Source organism: Calypte anna, chromosome 3, assembly GCF_003957555.1.
Source record: "Calypte anna isolate BGI_N300 chromosome 3, bCalAnn1_v1.p, whole genome shotgun sequence".
NCBI classification, from domain to species: domain Eukaryota; kingdom Metazoa; phylum Chordata; class Aves; order Apodiformes; family Trochilidae; genus Calypte; species Calypte anna.
In genome coordinates this window covers 34,433,032-34,439,031 of record NC_044246.1, presented here as the reverse complement: position 1 = coordinate 34,439,031, position 6,000 = coordinate 34,433,032, and the positions used below count along the sequence as shown (strand labels likewise).

Genomic DNA, 6,000 nt, shown 5'->3' with positions numbered 1-6,000 from the left:
GTTGGAGCCTTATCACCTTCTGCTCCTGACTGCATTCCCTGTCTAGACTCTGCACCTGATTTATTATTGCTTCATCTTCTCTAGGTCTGACAATGGACCCTGCACTACACTGTGCCTACTCTGGGTATCATGAGGCAGTGTTTTGTCTGGTGAGGACACTGCCCACTCTCTGGTAACCCTTAGGGCCAATCTCATCCTCCATTGAGCAAGTCTTGCCATTGCTGCTCCCTGAGAGTTGTAAATTCTTGCCCTTCCCAAATGTGGCATTCTAGACAGGACACTTCCCTCTTGCTCCTGGGAATGCTCTCCAGTGTCTAGTCTAGTCCTTTTTAATGTACAGTCCAACTTCCATTACTTCAGCATTTGCTTCAAGTGCTTTTAACCATTAAAAAAAAAACCAAAACAGCCCCCCCCCCCAAATGTACATGGAGTACACACAGTGATGCTACGTGGTTGTCATGGACCAGGACTGTGCCAGGGCCCTGCTTCACCCAGCTCAGCAACTGAAGTCTCCGCAGGAGATGACAGTGCTGTCTGGCTGATGTGTCATCCCAGGCGTTATCACCTGCTAGTGCTTTGGGTGTTTTAATAAACTACATTCCTCCTATTGCTTGTTCAGGGGAGATGCTTTTCACTCCACAGTCAGAGCCCGACAGCAAATGTTTGCATTTTCACAGACAGCGTGTGTCAGGGTACACCGTGCCTGGATGACTGCCATCTGCGTGTATTTCTCTCCACAGCACCTAGGTCATGGAGTTGGGTTATTCTGTTCCCCAATTTCTGTTTCGAGTGGCAGATACTCACAGGTGCCCTTCACCCCGCGACAGCTCACACCCTGCCCTCAAGCAGGACCTGACCGCGGGCACAGCGCAGCCTGCCCCTCCACCTTTAATCCCGTAAGGGGGGTCGCTACCCCACCCCAGGGGCCACCTCCACACCCTCGGCTCCGACTCCCTCTTCAGAGCCGCTCCCAGCGCTACCTCAATAGCGGAGCGGCGCCGGGGGCCGTATCGCGACCCTCCCGCTCCTCTCCGTCTTCCGTCGGGCGGCGCCCGGAGGGGGCAGCGAGTCCGGCGAGGGGATGCATCGCCCCTCCACAGCCGCCCCGAGAGGAAGTGACATGGCGGCGGGGTGGGGGGGAGGGAAGGCGAGGGGCGCCCTGTTCCTCCCGGAGCCCGGCGGGTGGAGCCTGGCGGCCCCGCCCGAGCCGGCCGCCTCCCGGCGCGTGCAAACCGGTGGCAGTTGGCGGGGCTCGGCTGCCGCCGCCGCTGCTGCCCGCCCGTTCGCTCCCGCCGCCTCAGCGCTGCCCGTGTGCCAGGGGTCCGGCGGCGCCAGGTACGTGCCCTTCCTCCGGCGGCCAGCGCGCTCGTCAGGTGTGGGGCCGCCCTTCCCCAGCCAGCGCGGTGCCCTCCTTGAGATAAACAACCCCGAAACCAGACCCACCCCAGCCCTTTCCTCAGAACACCCCTTCCCCGGAGTGCCACAGCGGCGAGGTGAGGGGCCGGTAGCTGCCGGCGGGATGTGCGAGCGAAGCCAGAGGCGGACAGAAGTTCCCTGATTTATTCGCCGCCCGGCCGGGTCTTCTCCGCTACCGCTGCCGCCGCCGCCCGGCCCCGTCGCGCTGTTTCTCCCGCGGCCGCCGAGAATTTTCTTGCCGCCCGCGGGTCCCCTTTGTGTGGCGAGCGCTGCCCGCGGCGGGGTTTCCGTGGAAACGGCAGAACCGCGGCGGCCTGGCCCCGCTGGGTTCCCCCCCTCCGCCGCTGGGCGCGGAGCGCTGCCCGCCGGGCCGGGCGGTGGCTGCGGCCCCTTCCACTTTCGGTCTTCCCCGCTGGTAGCGGCGGGGCTGGCGGTGGCAGCGGGAGGGGGGGCCGGGCAGGGCGGTTGCCGTAGGAACGGGCGGGTGCGATCGCCTGTTCGGTGCCTCCTCCCCGAGGGCGCTTAAGCATAGCGGGAGGGCGACGCGTACCCTGATCGGGGCGGAGTGGGGCTTCAGAGGAGTCTTGCGAGCAGGTCGTGTGGCTGTTTGGTCCGTGGTACCTGAAGGTCCGTGAGCTGAGGCAGCGTGAGCCGTGGTTAGGCGAGGGAGAGAGGAGAGTCTGCCCTCCCGGTGGTGTGCGTGTTCATGTGTTGTAGGAGCTCTGCTTTTCGTCAGTCTGTGTCTCTTCATAAATATATTTAAGCCGAATTAAATAATGGTCACAAACTGACTGAAGGTGTGTTGACTGGTAGTGTGTGGTGCAAGGAAAACTCCAAAGGGAGTCTTGTTTAACTAAGAAGTAATCCTTTGTAGCATTTATCTCAACAAGTGAGCCTTCACTTTTATGGCTGAAAAGACAACCAGGAGAAGAGTCTGAATAGTGTCATAGGGAGACTTCTGGTCTTTATCTTTGTTCCTAATTTTCAAGACCCTGTGCCGTGGTCCAAGAATGCTGTCCCCTTACGCAGGTGCTCGTGTGGGAGAGAGCAACTTTGTTGCTACATGGAAACTGAAAATATGGGAGTTGGAAGGTTGCAAGAAACTCTCAAAAATACCCCAAAAAACAACCAACACTCCTCCTCCACCCCCCCCCCACCCCCACCCCCAACCATTTATTTTAAAACAGTGATGCATTCAGCCCAGGAAGCTGTACCGGGCAGTTGTAGCCTCAGCTTGTACTGATAATCAAACTAAGAGTGAGTTGCAAAAGAATTTAAACCTGGTGAAATAGAGATGCTGTTGTGGAACAACTTCAGCTGAAATTTGAACCCTTTTTTCTTCGCTAATTTCTCATGTGAATTTTAATATTACTGTAAATGTACAGAGTTCTGTTTATAGTATGTCAGGACCACCTTTTTATAAATACTGACTGCATGTATCACTAGTGTAGTTGATGTGCTGTAAATGTTTTCTGTCATTTACTGACTAGCAGCTTTTTCTAGCTGTTTGTATCTGAACTAATGCTGTGTTTTTCCAAATAATATGGATTAGAATAAATTTCGACTCATTCTAGGAATATGTAAATATTATGCATAGCTTTGCACTTTCCTATTAATGTTTTGCATAACAGTGCCTGAATAAGCTGTATCTAAAAATGAAACTTTAACTGTTTTTTATGGAAGACAGAGGACCAGGGTTCATAGGGAAGAATTGCAGGAAGCCTGCAATGAACAGAGAAAGTACTGTAACCTGCTGATGGATAAAGGTTGCTCTTAAGAAAAGTTTGGTTCTGTTGATGGTAAACACTTAAATGACAGATTTTTCATGAGAAGCTTAATGAGCGAGGAAGCTGCACGGGGGTCAGCACTTGCCCAGAGTCGCACAACAGAGAACATAGTAATGAACTGTGTTTCTTGAAGCCCAGTAGGTGACAGTTTTGTGGGAAGGTTGGTTTTTTTTCAGTTATGTCTTGCTGTGTCCAGCCAAAATCCAAAAGAGTTGAAGCAGTGTTCATCTTCTGTCTGGATTGAGGTGTGCTTTCCTGGAGTGATGGTTGTACATCATTTACAGTTTAATGTACTTACTGTGCCATAACAGAGAAGAGCTTCTCTGTAGAAGGATTCTCTTGCAGGTGATGGGTGAGGATCCTATGACTGTGCTCTGCCGAAAAAAGATGGTTTACTGTTTTCTGTCATGTACCCTGATTTTATTGCTGGAAAGGAAAAACTGGGAATAGCAGCCCTTGGAATCTCTTCAGCACAAGGAGACACTGTCACAGATGTGCTAAGTTTCACAAGAGTCTGTTCTTGTGTTGCAAATGTGTACTCGTGGCCCTCAGAACTTGTACTAGTAACTTGGTCTTAAATTTTAAGAAGTCAAATGTGCACTGAGTGATGTAGAACACTTCCCTAACCAGTCACATTGCTACCACTGCCCTTGCTATATCCTGATAAAGGAGCAGATGAACAAGAGAGCAACAAAGCATTGTAGGGCACTGTGCGTGTCCTCTAGTCAGCAAAACCTTTTGCAGCTTTGCCACTCTCTCAATAGAGAAAATGTATGAATCAAGGCAACTGCCTTCTCAGGTGTGCTTGATTTAGCTGTACCGAATGCAGCGTGTTTTTGTGTATGGAAACTAGAAATGTCACTGAGAGCTGTACCCTGCATACTTTGTTACATTTCATCACTGGTACAGGGCAGCCGAGTATGGTGGGGTTGATTTGTTTGTTTGTTTTCCCCCAAGTTCTTTGTCTGCAGGGTGGCTTTCTTTGTGGTACCAATTTCAGAGGTTAGGAAAAGCTTGCCCATCAGTCTGTTGCTGGGTGGTCTTTAAGCTCATTCACATCTGACTGTGTGTTGAGTACCCTGATCACCTCCGAGTAATGCTGTTGTGCTGCTCAGAAACTGCTGACTCACTTCGTTTTTGTGCTTTTCCCTTGTCCTCTTCCAGCGCCTGGTTTTAGAGGTGGTGGGGTCAAGGTAAGGTCAGGGAAAGAAGAAATGGAAATGAATAACTGTGTGCTGTGGCAAGCGTGAAGATGCTGTAAGGGCCCCTCTTTGATACTGTGAGAAAAAAGATGATTGCTGCAGTGGATTTCTTGAAAAGGTACATAAGCTGTGTATTAGGAACAGGGCAGAGCAGTCTAATAACTGTAGTGAGCTTACAGCTGTGAGATGTTGGTTTATGGTCCTGCTAGCGATCTGCTCTTCGGTTTGATCTTCAAGCCTTTCTACTTAGGTGCCTCCATTTTTCACTCTCAGCCTGTCTTATTATAGTCTGCTGTGAAGAGCTTAACACTGAAGTAATTTTCTGCTGCTTGCAGAAAGGCTGACCTAGCTTGAGGTTTTTGCTGTAGCATAAATAACAGGAACAGGGAAAGACAATTAACCAGTTCTAGGCTGGAAAGAAGTCAGAGGTAAAGGTCAGAGAGGGTTTACTTGCCGGAAGGTTAAAAGCTGCAAACAAAGACAAGCACAGTGATTTTACATGCATGTATGATGGTTTATTAATGTTTGAAAAATTTCTGAGATGCACCAGATTTGCTTTTAATCTAAAGTTAGATTTCTATCACATTTTTCCAGCAGGATCCAGGTGAATGCAAAGGTTTGCATGTGCAAATTTAGTTGGCAGAATTTGCAAGTTTTTCCTTTTGAAAAAGAGGAAGACCTGACTTAGAACTTGCTGTTAGAGACAAGGAAATAACATATTTTGGGAGTAGTCTACATGTTGGAATGGCACATGATTTTTAATCCATCTCTAGTGTCAATTACTGTGAGAAAGCTGTGTCCTGCTTTTTCCCTTGTATCTGTTATCCCTGTCTTCACACATCATAGTTTGCTTCTTATATTTTTCAGTACTTGGGGAAATACCTTTACTACATAATCTGCTTTGCACTTCTGGAAGGTCTGAGAGCATTCTGTCTTGAGCAGCAGCTGCTTTGAACCATTTACGAGGTTTTCCCATGGATACTTTGTGAAGGGTTAATAAGGCTCTGGTTTATTTTATGGTTCTGAAGATATGCTCAGACAGTGCTGAAATTTGCACAGACACTTATGCTGTGTGAGGGTTTTTTTGTTTTTTTTTTTTTTCTTTCACTTGATCTGGTATTAGTGGAAACTGCTGTAAAACAATGCAGTTAACACCATTGTGGCCAAATGTGGAGATGCGAGACAGGATTGATACCACTATCTTATCACAAACAACAAATAAAACAAGTATCTAAGAGATGGAAGTAATTAACAGAAATGGTCCATTCATGTTGTCCAATAGCAATAGGGGTGCAATGGGGTTATCATTAAGCAGAAAGATAACTAGGAAAGTTGTATTCAAATTCATTCATTGAGCCTCCCCTGTGTCACTGACTAGTTTTTACAAAGCTATGCCTGTACCTCTGAGAGCACGCATTTCACCCAAGATGGAGACAGAGAAAAGCTTCTTTCTTAATCTTCAGAATTTAAACCTTGTAGATCTAATTTTTTTTTCTGAAGTTAGCAAGACAAATGCTAAAAGCTAGGCTTTTAGAAGTTTTTAGGCACCTGAAGTTGTGGAAGTGTAGAAAATTCAAGTAATTTAATTTATTGTA

The 6,000-nt window shown here is 48.5% G+C and overlaps 1 protein-coding gene across 1 annotated transcript in view; it reads left to right on the top strand.

The window, feature by feature from the left end:
• The first annotated feature begins 1,219 nt into the window (after positions 1 to 1,219).
• AGPAT4 (1-acylglycerol-3-phosphate O-acyltransferase 4) overlaps positions 1,220 to 6,000 on the top strand; it is a 73,424-nt gene continuing 68,643 nt past the window's right edge. Inside the window, exon 1 of the mRNA XM_030447510.1 lies at positions 1,220 to 1,335. The gene's annotated coding sequence lies outside the window, so the exon portion shown is untranslated. The remainder of the gene's footprint in view (positions 1,336 to 6,000) is intronic.